General features: G+C 41.6%; 1 protein-coding gene across 7 annotated transcripts in view; it reads left to right on the plus strand.

The window, feature by feature from the left end:
- LOC141140482 (proton-coupled folate transporter-like) overlaps positions 1-15211 on the plus strand; it is a 755302-nt gene that overhangs the window by 292560 nt on the left and 447531 nt on the right. The window lies entirely within an intron of this gene.

A 15211-nucleotide genomic window follows, 5' to 3' on the forward strand; every position in this document is an offset into this window, starting at 1 on the left:
AGCCCATTTAAACGTTGTATGCTATGGAAGACGGCCTTAGAAAAGAACTGTGACATTCTTTGTGTGCAAGAAACACATTTCCTGGATCAGAACCCCCTTCGATGCTCCCACAACAAATTTTCACATGTCTTCACAGCAAATGACTCTGGTAAACATAATGGTGTCCTTATAGCCATTAAGGATTCTGTTACCTTTAAATTAATAGATAAACAGCTAGATAGCCATGGTAGGTATATTATCTTAATAGCTGAAATCAATAACAATCTTTATACATTAGTAAATCTGTATGCCCCTAACAAGAAAACGATGAAGTTTCTGCGTCAAACTCTACAAAAAGCTAAAAGGCTGAAAAAGGGTAACCTGTTGATATGTGGAGATTTTAACTTAATTTTAAATGATGTACTTGACTCCTCCTCTGTGGGGCGAAGACGCAGACCATCCCTGGGTAACTATTGCCTAGAAGAAGAAGTATACGATCCTTGGCGATGTCTCCGCACCACAGAGCGGGATTACACTTATTTCTCACAAGTCCATAGAAATTATTCAAGGATAGATTTCTTTCTTACAGACAAATACACATTACAAAAGGTGACAAAGGCAGATATCCACAATATTACCTGGTCCGACCACGCCCCCATTACGATCGAATTACTAGACACCGCCAAGACTACTTTTACACCTCTATGGCGCAATAATACTTACCTCCTCTCCCAACCCCGAATTCAAAAAGAAGTCAATAAACAACTTGAAGAATATTTCACATTTAATGAACAACCGGGAATCCACCCGACTACAGTTTGGTGCGCCCACAAAGCCTTCTCTAGAGGCTTACTGATTCAAATAGCAGCCATGGAAAAAAAGAAAAAAACGCAACTTATATCAAAACTTCATGAACGAATCGCTGACTTAGAGAATAAACACAAAACACACAATGACCACTCCCTATTACAGCAACTAAATTCCTGTCGGGAAGAACTAAAACAAACATTGAAATCTGACTATGACCTCTACTTTAAAAGGCTCAAACTTTCATATTATTCCCAGAACAATAGGGCAGGGAAACTACTAGCCTCTCAACTAAAGAAGAGGCACAACCGCACAAACATCTCGGTGAATAAACACCACAATAATAATCATTCATATCACAATCTAAAGATATTGCCAATACCTTCAAAGATTATTATGAATCTTTATATAATCTCAAACTAGACAAGAATATTCACCAAACCACTGAGACTGAAATTAATGAGTTCCTCAGAAAGATTGACCTCCCCTCCATAGACACAAATTCACTACAACTATTAAACAAACCTTTTACTGCAGCTGAAGTTCATGAAGTGATTAAACATTTACCTAAACATAAAGCCCCTGGAGCAGACGGCTTTTCAGCCGAATACTATCAAGCGTTCTCATCAACGCTCGCCCCCAAACTAGTAGACCTCTTCAACGTAGCTGCAAATACTGGTACATTTCCAAGTGAAATGCTTCAAACTATTATAGTGACTATACCAAAACCAGGAAAAGACCCCTCCTTACCACATAATTACAGACCCATCTCATTACTAAATTCTGATCTAAAAATCTTCACCAAAGTACTAGCAAACAGATTATTGAATATAACCCCCACCCTTATAGGACTGGAGCAGGTGGGATTTGTCAAAGGAAGGCAAGCCCCGGATAGTACTAGAAGAATGATTAACTTACTGAGATACGCAGAAATCACACGTAAACCCAGTATATTCCTAACCCTAGACGCAGAAAAAGCATTTGATAGAGTCCATTGGACATACCTATCTCAAACGCTCTCCAAATTTGGCCTAAACGGATTCTTACACTCAGCCATCATGTCACTTTACTCTAAACCCTCTGCCAGAATATATGCATCAGGAATACTTTCTGACTCTTTCAACCTTACCAATGGTACCCGTCAAGGTTGCCCCCTATCCCCTATAGTATTCTCCTTAGCCATAGAACCCTTAGCAGAACTTATCCGAAATACTGCTGAAATTAAAGGACTCCAGGTAGGTCTTAAAGAACACAAAATAGGGCTCTTTGCAGACGATATAATCCTTACTCTGACCAACCCTGAGTACTCCCTACCCAGAGCCACAGAACTCTTACATCACTTTGGGGAAATAACATACTACAAACTGAACACTTCCAAATGCTATGCCCTACCTCTAAATATAACTGAGAACAGTAAAGACAATCTTAAAGAAATATTCACCTGCAATTGGGACTCACCCTCTATCAACTATCTAGGTATCCAATTGACTCACCCTATATCTAAATTATACACTACCAACTTCCCTCCCCTTCTAGCACACATACAGACGGAATTCTCCCAAATCTCTAAATTTCACCTAACCTGGGTTGGACGTATAGCTGCATATAAAATCAAAATACTTCCAAAACTACTCTACCTCTTCAGAACCATCCCGATCCCAATTCCACAAAAATTTTTCTCTGATTTGGCGTCGCTCTTGAACAAATTTATCTGGCAACACAAAAAACCCAGAATTGCACCCTCCTCCGAGAACAATTGGAGGAGGGGGACTGCCAAATGCTTATGCCTACCATCAAGCTTCCTTATTGGACCAACTGAAGTTTTGGTTCTCCTGTCGAGAGGACAACCTATGGTCCCACATAGAACAACATATCACGCCAGGTCATGACCTAACAGCGCTTCTTATGGCATCCACCATTCATCATAAACCCGCAATACCGGCCTACCCAATGGTACAAGCATCACTCAAGGCTTGGTCCCTCCTGACTAAAAATAATTTTACAGATGAACCATCCCACACACTGCATTTACCTCTCACAGCCTATGCATACCTCATACCAAACTTTTCAACTCACCACTGGAAATAAAAAGGCATCCACTACGACACTGCAGATCTAGTGAACTCTACAGCAGTGGACACCTTTATGAAAATTCCATTAACTATATGGAATTTCCTAATGAACAAGCACAAACCTACTGCTAAGGGTATATCGCTGTGCTATAGATACTGCAACCTCCACACTACACGAACCAAGCTCCCAACCATGAATAAGTGGGAAATAGAACTGCAAAAGTCCTTTACACTGCCACAATGGCTCACAGCTATTAAATACAATAGTACATCTTCAGCGTGTGTGGACCACTGGGACAACTCCCATAAAATTCTTCATAGATGGTACATAACTCCCATGCGTCTACACACTATGAACTCCTCTTTATCCCCACTATGCTGGAGGAATTGTCATAATAATGGAAACCTATTACACATCATGTGGCACTGTAAGGTTCTGAAAAAATATTGGACAGACGTATTCTCTCTAATCTCAGACACAACCAATTCCCAATGTACTCCCTCTCCAGAATTAGCACTACTGTGCCTGGGGATAGACTCCTTCCCATATACACACATAAAAGTGGTGGTACATATACTATTTGCAGCTCGTATATCCATAGCAGCGAAATGGAAATCCACTACCCCACCAGATATAAAGGAAGTTATCGCCAGGGTGAATTCACAAAGCCTCATATGCTGGCTTACAAGGAAGGTCGAGCACATACCTACCATAAATTCTGGGATAACTGGCTATCAAAGCACAATCCCATCTTGCGTTGATGAACCTAAAATTAATTGGTAATTGAAAAAAGACCACTTCTATTGGTGCTGCATTACATCCAGTGCAGGAAATTACATTTTATCAATACTGAATAGTTATGTTTGGTTATATGTTTAATTTGGTTTGATTAAACATTTAACGTTTATACAAAGCTGTTACAACTACTAAACTCTAATTGATGTTGGTATTATTATCAATGGCTTTAGGTTCAAATACTTTTGTTGTTATAAATTTGTGACCAATTCGAGGCGACCATATCCTGGGTCGCATTCACCAGTCCTGGAAGGGCATACATATAGCCTGCTCACAGTGTGTTCCCGGTAGGGGTGACGGGCTCTTAATGTTAATTCTATCTTCCTAACCGAACTCTCCAGGCACTACAACTCAGATTAAAGACTCCACAGTTGTTCTTCTTTGTTTTACCTCAAGAACCTAATCTACTCAGATGTGCTTACACTATTTCTTTCTTGAAAATATGAACATCTTTGTATACCTGCTATATTTGTATTTGTACAAAAAACGTTTAATAAAAATCTTAAAGTTGAAAAAAAAACATTACTATCGCAACATTTCCTTGTGAGAATTTACTCCATGTCAAATTGACTCTAGCAAATTATGGGTAACTTAAACAATTACATATGAGAAACAGGGAGTTGTATACTTCGTCATTAACCAATTTCCAAACTGTATAAGTATCAATTTTACAACAGAGAATTTCAAGGGTTTAATTTGCAACATGGACATGGGTTTAAAGGGAAGAGCTGGGGGGGGGTGAAAAGGAGGGAGAAATAAAGTAAAGTGGAACCAGGACATTGTGACAGAATTTAGGACTGTTATCTTGGTTGACTCAGGGAGTTCCAAACGTACCAGTTCGAGATAAATTTTGCTTGTGAGGCATCCATGTAAGCCAGTATCTTTTCGTATTCTGCTACAATACTAACTTTTGTTATAAGTTCTCTCACATTTGGGATTTCGTCAGTTTTCCATTTACACATCACCAGAGATCTGGCAGAGAAATTTATGTGCATTGCTATTGATCTGACTGAGATTGGGTATTCTGACATGTTGATACTTAGTATAGCTTTCTCGATAGAAGGTTGGGTGAAGACCCCCGTCACCTTGGCAATCAGTTTGAAAACCTCTGACCAGAAGCTCCGGAGGTAAGGACACGCCCACACCATATGGACCAGAGTCCCCACCTGTCCGCAGCCCCTCCAACAGGAGTTGGGGTTGTCAATTGAGAATTTGGCTACTATGTATGGGGTTAAATGCCATCTCGCCAGAAATTTCACTGCCAGTTCTTCGTAATTCGAGCACCTTGAGAACTGACGTTACATTTAATTGCAAAGAGCCTTTGTGAATCTGTGAAGCTTTTGCCTATGTCCTTTTCCCATTTAATTAAAGAAATAAATTTGTGAAATGATGATTTGTCATTGATTAGTTCATACAGCAGAGAGATACCTTTGTCGTTAGGGTTGTGAGAATTTAGATAATTCCACACTGGAGTTGGGATTGGCGTGTGTGTTGTTTTCATGCTTTTGAATAGAGAGGCTATCTGCAGGTGGGTTAGGAATTCCGATGTAGGTACATTGTATTTGAGTTGCACGTCCTTGAAGGATATTAGCTGATCGCTTTGTATAAGGTCTTGTAATAGAATGATGTTCCTGTTCAGCCACTGGGTTAAAGACATGTTTGGGATTACCTACGGAAGTGATTCCATTGGAATAGGGACATTAGTAGTGTGGGCCTGTGTACTGGTTGCTTCTTTTAGATATGACCATGCATTTAAAGATGCTTGTATAGTGGGATGGTCTATCGAGATTTTAGTTTGTTGTAAGTTATGTGCTATCAGGAGGGATCTTAGAGGTTTAGGGTGCACCCAAGCTTGTTCTAGCTGACACCATGGTTTGGTTTCTGTCTGGTCAAGCCAGTGTCTGAGCTGTGCTAGAATTACTGCAATATAGTAATCTTTCAGAATTGCAATGCCCAAGCCTCCCGCCCCTTTTTGTTTCCCTTGCATTTGGAATGGGAACCTAGCCCTCTTTCCTGCCCATATGAAGTTAGACATTTGCTTTTGCATGGAGGTAAAGAAGGATGATGGGATGGGAATCGGGAGGGCTCTGAAAAGGTAAGTTAGTTTTGGGAGTAATAGCATCTTGTATGCTGCTAATCGTCCGCTCCATGAGATATAATGTTTCTGGAGTCTGGAAATTTCCTTTTGAAATGCATTTATAAGGGGGTAAAAATTAGTCTGAAACATGCTAGAGATGGTGGGGGTTAGCTGGATACCCAGGTATGATATTAATCTAGGAGACCATGGGTATGGAAATTCTTTTTGGAGTGCTAATTTATTGAGTTTGTCAATAGCTAATCCTAGTATGCTGGTTTAGATGCGTTGACCTTGTAATACGCCACTGTGCTAAACATTGAGAGAGTTTCATGAGCTGTGGCCAGAGAGATGTAAGGATCAGACAGGGTCAATATAACATCGTCTGCAAAAAGTGATATTTTATGTTGTTTGTTCTGGGATGGGATACCCTGAATCAGGGGGTGTGTTCTTATTTTTCTGCTAAAGGTTCCATTACCATGGCAAAAATGAGTGGTGATAATGGGCACCCCTGCCTTGTCCCATTGGTTATAGGGAAGTTGTTAGAAAACATGCCCTCTGTGAACACATAGGCAGACGGTGATGAGTACAATGCTAATATAGCCTGTTGGATCTGGCCCGTCAGACCGAATTTCTCCAGAACCCTGGCCAAGTAGCCCCAGTGCACTCTATCGAAGGCCTGCATCCAGACTGAGAAGCAGAGAAGGCATTCCACTCTCCAAGTGGAGAATATTTATCATTCTTCTAGTTGCTGTTTTGGAAATGTTTATACCTCACTTAAATGATTAACGATACAAATATAGGTGAATAAACCTTTGTCTATATAAGAATAAAAATGAACGATAACAGGGAAAAAGATAAACCATTACATTTATTTACACAGAAAAGAAAGTTAGGATAATTAGAATTTATCATATATCTCAAGTGATGCCACAAGTACAGTGTTGCTTTAGGCTGCAAAGATAATCTAGGCCGAACTCAGAAATGGTTACAATGGACATACTCCGGATATACAATATCATAAGACAACTCCTAGGATACAAAAAGGTTAGAAAGAAACAGAAAGAGAGATACAAGTATACATTACTCAGACAGCATGAACCCTCGATGGTCTGGGGCTGGATACACAGAGAAAGACCCTTTAGCTCTCTCCCTCTTTTATATGCATTCTCCACCAATCAACAGATGCAACCTATTCATTGGTTCAGAGGTGCATCAAATTCGGATTGGCTACCTTTGAAGTCTACTGCTCATTGGTTAACAGTTGCCTCCAATTCTGATTGGTCACATCTGAAGTCAAGCTAAATACCATGCTAGGACATTGCTGGAACATTAAAACCTCCGGTGCCTCACAGTCTATGAATTAATGAACAATCTCCTTTGATCCCCTAGCACAAGCAGGTTGGACATTAGCATGTTAATGGACCCCTGATGAATTGAAGCCTTAAGGTCTGCCAATACTCTTTGATTCAATTAACACCTGGGGACCTTGCCTGGTTCCCACCAGGGTAACTACATTCCTAACAAGGTAAGCTATACTCTATCATGATGTTAAAAAAACATATACATACACATATATATATACCTACACATAGATACACATATATACACGTAGATACATAACATACACACAGATACATATATACACATATACACACATATATATATATATATATATATATATATATATATATATATATATATATATATATATATATATATATATATATGTATATATATATATATATATATATATATATATATATATATATATGTATATATATACACATACATATACACACATACACATGCCCGTATACCTATACACATATATACATACATCCTATGGGGCAAGGCAGTTTAATTGGAGTCCTTGCAATGGTCCGCTTGAATCTCATTGATACAAATATGGAATTCAATATCTCCATCACATTGCGTCATTTGCTTGAGGATCTGTTACAAACCCCACCTGATCCTGGTTAATGAGGTTCGGTAGTAAAGAGGACAGTCTGTTGGCAAGTAGTTTGGCATATAATTTAACATCAACATTTAGTAAGGATATAGGTCTAAAATTCTGTGGAGCTGAAGGTTCTTTACCTGGTTTTGGCAGGGTTATAATGGTTGCTGTTAACATTTCTTTTGGGAAAGAGGCATTGGACATTGCAGCGTCAAAGCTCTGTTTTAAATATGGGGAAAGTTCATCTTGGAACAGCTGATAGTACTTGGAGGAGTATCCATCAGGTCCCGGAGATTAAGGTGTGGGAAGGTGTATTGACTCTAGGAAGTCCGAAATCATATTGTTTGTAGGTTGAACTGTGTCTGGGTCATCTTTGAGATTATAAAAGGCTTCAAAGTAGTCACTAAATGCGTCTGCTATGTCCTTGGGATTTGACACTACCTTTTTTGATTTTGGGTTGGTCATATGTTGGATTTTTTGTTTTACCATTTTTTCTTTCAACTGATTCGCCAGTAGTTTCCCTGCTTTGTTGCTGCAACAATAGTTGTTTGCTTTCAATCTGCGGAAGCGGGTCTCCTGCTGGGAAATCAGATGTGCTCATAAATCTTGTCTAGCATAAAACAGGGAGTCTCTGATTTTTTGGGTGGAATTTTGTTTGTTGGAGGATTCCAAGTTTTGTATTTTGGTTAACAGGTCGTTAAGCCGCTTTGCCCGCTGCCTTCTGAGTTTAGTGCTCAGTTGTATGAGCAATCCTCCTATATAAACTTTGTGGGAGTTCCAGAGCATGAAAGGATCATCCACTGAGGTAGCATTAATGTCAAAGAATTCTTTCAGATCATGTCTGATCAAGTTTAGGTTTTTAGGTTGTGCGAGTGTGAAAATATCATTCCTCCACCTGTTTGCTCTCGTTTCAGCGTTACGTTCCCCTACACTTATGGAAATAGGTGCGTGGTCAGACCAGGATATAACATGTATGTCAGATTTCACAATTTTTTGCAACATGAATTTGTCTGTCCTTGAATACATATGGTGCACATTAGAAAAAAAACGTAAAATCCTTTTCGGTTGAATGTTGGCATGCAAAAAAGACCAGACGACCTAATGAACTGTGCCAGAGTTGTCCTGCGTGTCTTGTGACGTGTGGGGATGGAGACATCCAGGTCCTTGCTGGGGATTGCATTAAAGTCCCCGCAAAGTATCACGTGACCCTGTTTCACAGATTACACTTTTTTCCATATTTTTTTAATAAAGCTAATTTGATTTACGTTAGGTAAGTACACATTAACCAGTGTGTATTTGATTTTAGAAATCTCACATAGCAAAATGATATACCTTCCTGATGTTTTTAAGTGAGTCTCAATATGCTGAAAAGGGATTGAGTCTTTTACAGCTATGGCTACTCCTCCTTTTTTTGGGGCCATTGGCTGTAAAGACATGAGGAAACTTGCGATGAGTGAAGGAAGGCGGATTGGTCGAGATAAAATGAGTCTCTTGGAAGCATATGATATCACTCTTTAGCCTGGAAGCTTCTTTCCAAGCCATTTGGCGTTTGTGTGGGCTGTTCAAGCCATTCACGTTCAGTGATGATATTGTAAATGCCATATTGGTAAAATACAATGAACGTACCTTGTATCTTTTTTCACTTGGGCTGGTAGAGTGTCGATAGTCCCTGGTTTTGGTACTGTTGGCTATAAATGTGAGGTAGTCTGAGTCCAGGAGTCAGATATGATATTTTCAGGTGGTAGAGCTGTTCAGTTTGGAAGTCCTGTATAACAGTTCCTGTAACAATAAACAAAGGAGAGAACAAAGGGAAGAGGAAACACAAGGTTGTAAAAAGGAGTGATTCTGTTAGGAATCTGTGCGGATATCTACCGCTGTAACTTGGGGGGAGAACGATAAAGGCTCTGTGCGGCTATCTCCTGGGCCATCAGGGAATTTGAAATTGGAGTTGTAGAACAATAGACTTTCAGCCTGTTTCCGTGTTGGAGCTGGCCCGAGTGGATGGAGGGGAGTGCAGTGTGTTATCTTCGTCATCGTTCGGAGCTATTATTTGCCATTCTGTCATAAGTCGGATACCTTCCTTGACACTTGCGACCAAGTGCGATTTCCGTCTTTGGTGATCAGCAGCTTGCAGTTCAGGAGGAAGGGCTTCTCTCCGTCTAGATGCCATCATGAACTGGTCCTTGATATGGTAAAAATGTATTCGGACTATAGTGTCCCTGGAAAGGTGGTCTGGAATGTTTTTGGGCCTTGGTAGGCGGTGTATGCGGTCAATTATCAGGTCCTCTAATGGCGCTTCTGGGAGAGCGGCCTTCATGAGATTAGTGAAGTATTCTTTCAGCTCTGGGGGTTTAACAGATTCGGGGATCCCCCTTATTTTGACGTTGTTACATCTTGATACGTCTTCCAAATCTGCTAGTTTTGTTTTAATGTTCATAATCTCATCATCCCTATCGTTATGGGCATCGACTATGTCATTAAATGTGTTTGCAAACTCGCCCATTTTATTTTCAATATGGGAGACTCTGTTGGACACTGCTGTGACCTCAGATTTAAATTGCTGAGTTATGGCCAGCATATCTGCATGCAGGGTGCAACAGAGTGACAGCAGCATATCTTTAAGTGTAGTGTCCATAACCGGCTGGTTTAGTGTTGGGAAGTCAGTTATGGAGTCTTGCAACTCCCTGGTGTCATCCAAAGAAGAATTAAGAGCGCTTACCTCCACAGCTATAGCCCTTAATGTGGACGTCTTTTGTCTGCTTTTTGCTGGGCTGGAGGAAGCTGAAGGAGGTGGTGGATAGTTGAAGTGCCCCTGCTGCTGATCGTTAGTGCTGCGGCTACTGTGTTGTTTCGTGGCCTGGTTCTGCTGTTTATTCTGGCCTTGTGTGTCTCCCCTGTATCTGCCGGCGCCATCTTGGACATGGAGGCAGCGCGGCTGTACGAGAAAGTCCGTCATCTTCCCCGGCTGTGTTGGGACTTTACAATTGTGGAATGGCATCTGGGGGTGCACCCGCTCCAGGTGTGATCGTCGCTGGCTTGAAATGAGGCTTTTAGTCGCTTTGTATTCCCGTTACTGCCCAGGATAAGACAGAGCTGTGTCAATGTGTGACCATCTGCTCCATTGGCTAGCCACACCCCCTGCTTGATAATATTTAAATACATCTGGGACAGCTACTCCACCAAAGCACCTGGGTATCATCATCAGACCTCTCCTTATTCTTGATCGTGATGAAGACACGTGACCCTGTGTCGAACACGCGCACTTGAGCATGGAATTCTGAGCACTAAGCACTAAGATTAATGCATGCACGTTGGATTTTTTATGAACTGTTTTTATGGACTTTATGTGCATTTCTTTCATAAATTGGACTTTACTAACCATGTATCACATCTTGGATTTGATATTCACACTCAATGTGTGGCACTTGGCACTTTGTTGTGTTTTTTGCACTTATCACTGTGATATTATTTATATATTTTTTACACGGTAAATTTCAGATTATATAAATAATTTTTCATTCATTATATATACAGTTACTAGTTTAATCATCGCTACTCTTATTCTAATGGTGTACATCTAGTATATTATTTACACATTGCACCTTATAATCACTTTAAATTTTTTTTTTTTTAATACATATATCCTTTGTGCCTTGCTGTGGATGGATCAGCCGCTTATGCGATATTTTCAGTATACCTCATATGTATTAATGATCTCCAGATTGACATTTTCACCTTAGCGCAGCATATCTTTTGTATACAGATGATGGTGCCAGATTATATAGAGAAGAATAGTATTCTCCAAACGTCTGTTCCCAATGATGTTACTATTCATCTTATTGGCCCAGGGATGTGTTGTAACCAATTTGGTATCTCCAGCGCTTCTATTCCCAGGAAAGGAAACAACTCTGGGAGGTCAGTGGGGTGCCGCAAGATAAATGTCAGTGGAGTTTTCTTTATTATTAATGAGATAGGATAGCCCCACCGATAGGTACCCCCCCGACCTCTTCTAACCGGAGCTGCAGGGAGGGAACATAGGAGTTTTGTAATGTCTGTACCTGTTCCAGCTGGGTGATGCGCTCCTCCAGGGCAGCCCGGGATGCCTCATCCTGTTTCAGCCTGTCTGTCAAATGCTGTACCTCTGCCCGAACCCCCTTCAGATCCCTGCGATGTACCTCCTAAAAGCGTGTAACCATTGCTTCCAAGTCTGCACGTGTCAGGAATGCTTGCAGGAGTGTTCTGAGATCTGCATCTCGTAGTCCCTTAGGCGGCGCTTCCTGCTGTTTCTGGAGTCTCTGTAGCTGATCCTCTGCCTCGCTCTGCACTCCTATGTCCGTACTCGGCATAGCTAACAGAGTTGGTAGGGTGGAGCGCGCCGGCTCTCTGAACTCCCTCCCTTCCCCCCTGTCTGTCCCCACCCCTCTTGTTTCTGGTTCATGGCTCCGGGATACAGCCGCGGGGAAAGTACTGCTGGACCCCTGGCTGAGCCGGTGCCTTTTGTATTTTATCTTCCTTCCCTTTCATTCCAATTCGGGTTTTGGCAATAACGGCTAGGCTACTCACAGGTATAGCTGCATTAAAGACTGGATAGCCAGGGGGATGGATGGAGCTGTGTGAGCGTGTGTCTGTCTACTCCGCCATCTTCAGACCACACCCCCTACCCTGTCCATGATTCCATGAAGCTTGTGCTCCAGCAGGAAGACTAGAGGGACAGTGACACTGATGCATGCATTGTCGCTGCCCACCATCCTTGTGATCTCCTCAAATGGTGACAGGACAGTGCATGCATCCTTGATAAGTAGCCACTGGCATGGGGAAAGAAGCCAAGATCCCCTGAGCCTGTTCTGGTGCCATACTCACACATGTACTCATTGATGGCCCCCTGCTGTGTGTGCAGCCGCTGAAGCATTGCCAATGTCGAGTTCCACCTGGTGGGCATGTCACAAATGAGGTGGTTGGTGCGCAGGTTGCATTCCTATTGAATGTCAGCCAGCCGAGTACTGGCATTGTATGACCGGCGAAAATGACTACAGACTTTTCTGGCCTGTTTCAGAATATCTGGTAAGCCTGGGTAGCTGGTCAAGAAACGCTGCACCACCAAATTCAGGATGTGTGCCAAGCATGGGACATGTGTCAAGTGTCCCTGTCAGAGGGCAGAGAGAAGGTTGGTGCCATTGTCACATACAACTATACCTGACTTAAGCTGGCAAGGCGTCAACCACCTCTAAGTCTGTCCCGGCAGAGCTGACAGAATCTCTGGCCCCTAGACAGATCAACTCAATCACCGCATGGCATCTTTTAGCCTGAGTGTTTGCATAGCCCCTTGAACGCTTAGAGAGCACTGCTGGTTCAGAGGACAATTCTGCAGAAGAGGCCACAGAGGAAGAAGAAGAGGAGGGGGTGGAGCAGGCAGATGTGGCAGAATCACCACCAGATTTTTGGAGGTGGAACTAGCTCTGACAATAAATTATGTCCTGCATCCTTCCCAGCTGCCAGCAGAGTTACCAGTGCGCTGTGAAGGCAAGGTAACATCCCTGACCATGCCTGCTGGACCACGAGTCAGCATTAATATGAACCTTGCTGCTGACTGCCCTGCCCAATGAGGCCAAAACATTGCCCTCCACATGATGGTAGAGAGCTGGAATGGCCTTACGTGAAAATAAATTTTTGGAATCTGCCACTGTGATAAAGCACATTCCACAAATTCAGGAAAGGGGACAGAGTCTACCAGCTGGAAAGGGAGCAGTTGTAGTGCTAGCAATTTGGCCAAGCTAGCATTTAGACGTTGAGTATGTGGATGGCTGGGACAGTATTTTTTTTTATGGTTCAGCAACTGGGGTAGGGAAATTTGCCTGCTGAAATCAACTGGGGGTGTGCTGCTAGCAGATTGGCTGCAAGTACTTGTGGCACCCATTGCTATACCTTCATTTCTCTCATTGCAGGCTTTTGAGAGGACTGGAGGTATAGTAGGGGTTGAGATCACAGATTAGGAGGAAAGAGAAGTCCACCTTGTTTTATAATGTGGGTCTTTCAGGTGCTGTTGCCAATAGACTGCATAGCAGGTCGTCATATGTCTTGTGAAGCGTGTGGTGCCCAAACAGCTGATGTTCTGGCCGCGTTTGATCCACTTCAGACATATATTGCAAACAGCAACGGTGTGATCTACTGCACAAGTGTTGAAAAAAGCCCACACCAATGAACTTTTGGAAGTCAGCGAGGAGTCAGCCAATAATTTAAAATTATTACCCCAATGCACTAAAACAAGGGACACCTGAAGCACCTGCTTTGCAGGGCTTCACATCACAAAATAACATCTGCACATTGTGGAAAACAGTGTTGGCATTGGCATCCCATTCAAATAACATATGTCACAATGCATTAACTCAACGCACTGAAACACACAGGTGTAAATGAGCCCTTAGCTACTAATGTTCTGTCTTTAATATAGAGGCTGATTAAATAAAGGATTCAACAAGACTAAATTCATGTTTACCTGTTTCATCTGCACATCACTGAATAACTGAATATGTCATTCACACAATTTATGATGTGAATATCCTCGCGTAGTACATAAGCCTAATGTGTAGGCTCCATCACACATTTTCCATCGGATTTTCCGACACACAAAGTTTGAGAGCAGGATATAAAATTTTCCGACAACAAAATCTGTTGTCGGAAATTCCGATCGTGTGTACACAAATCCGACGGACAAAGTGCCACGCATGCTCAGAATAAATAAAGATATGAAAGCTATTGGCCACTGCCCCGTTTATAGTCCCGATGTATGTGTTTTACGTCACGGCGTTTAGAACGATCAGATTTTCCAACAACTTTGTGTGACCGTGTGTATGCAAGGCAAGTTTGAGCCAACATCCGTCGGAAAAAATCCTAGGATTTCGTTGTCAGATTGTCTGAACAAAGTCCGACCGTGTGTACGGGGCATAACAGTGTTAAAATTGTGTTTTGTGAACCAACATTTCCTCTGTTTTTGCTGCATGTGGCCATGTTGGAAATATTTCCCTCAATTCCTGCCCCATTATCACTCTCCAATGAAGACATAAACAATAATCTTTTACAGTAGAGAAGGTATAGAATCTTTGTCAAGTTCTTATTGCTATCTCTGGATAGTAACATATAATAGATATTCCTTAAACTCTTCATCCATTGATAACTTGTATAGCAACGTGTGCAAGGGTGTAATTAGTACGCCATGTTAGGGACATTTCTTCAAGAAGGACACAGCAATAAAAATCTGACAGGGATTCTAAGACTCCTCTGCTCTAAAAAAAATTGATCGTTTTTTGTTTCGTTAGACGCAAGCTTTAAAGGATTATTATTGCAACAAAATCTTTTTTTTTGTCCTACTTTATGAGATCATGTGGGTAGATTTTTTTTAAAACTTGGGTAATAGCTGTATCCATGAAATGTGACATAAAGCACACACATACATACAGTCTTATAAAATTATTTTATGAAACCATAATGTTGGTATGAGTTGCAAAAGAAACCTCTTATTAGGCTACCAT

Source organism: Aquarana catesbeiana, linkage group LG04, assembly GCF_042186555.1.
Source record: "Aquarana catesbeiana isolate 2022-GZ linkage group LG04, ASM4218655v1, whole genome shotgun sequence".
NCBI classification, from domain to species: Eukaryota; Metazoa; Chordata; class Amphibia; order Anura; family Ranidae; genus Aquarana; species Aquarana catesbeiana.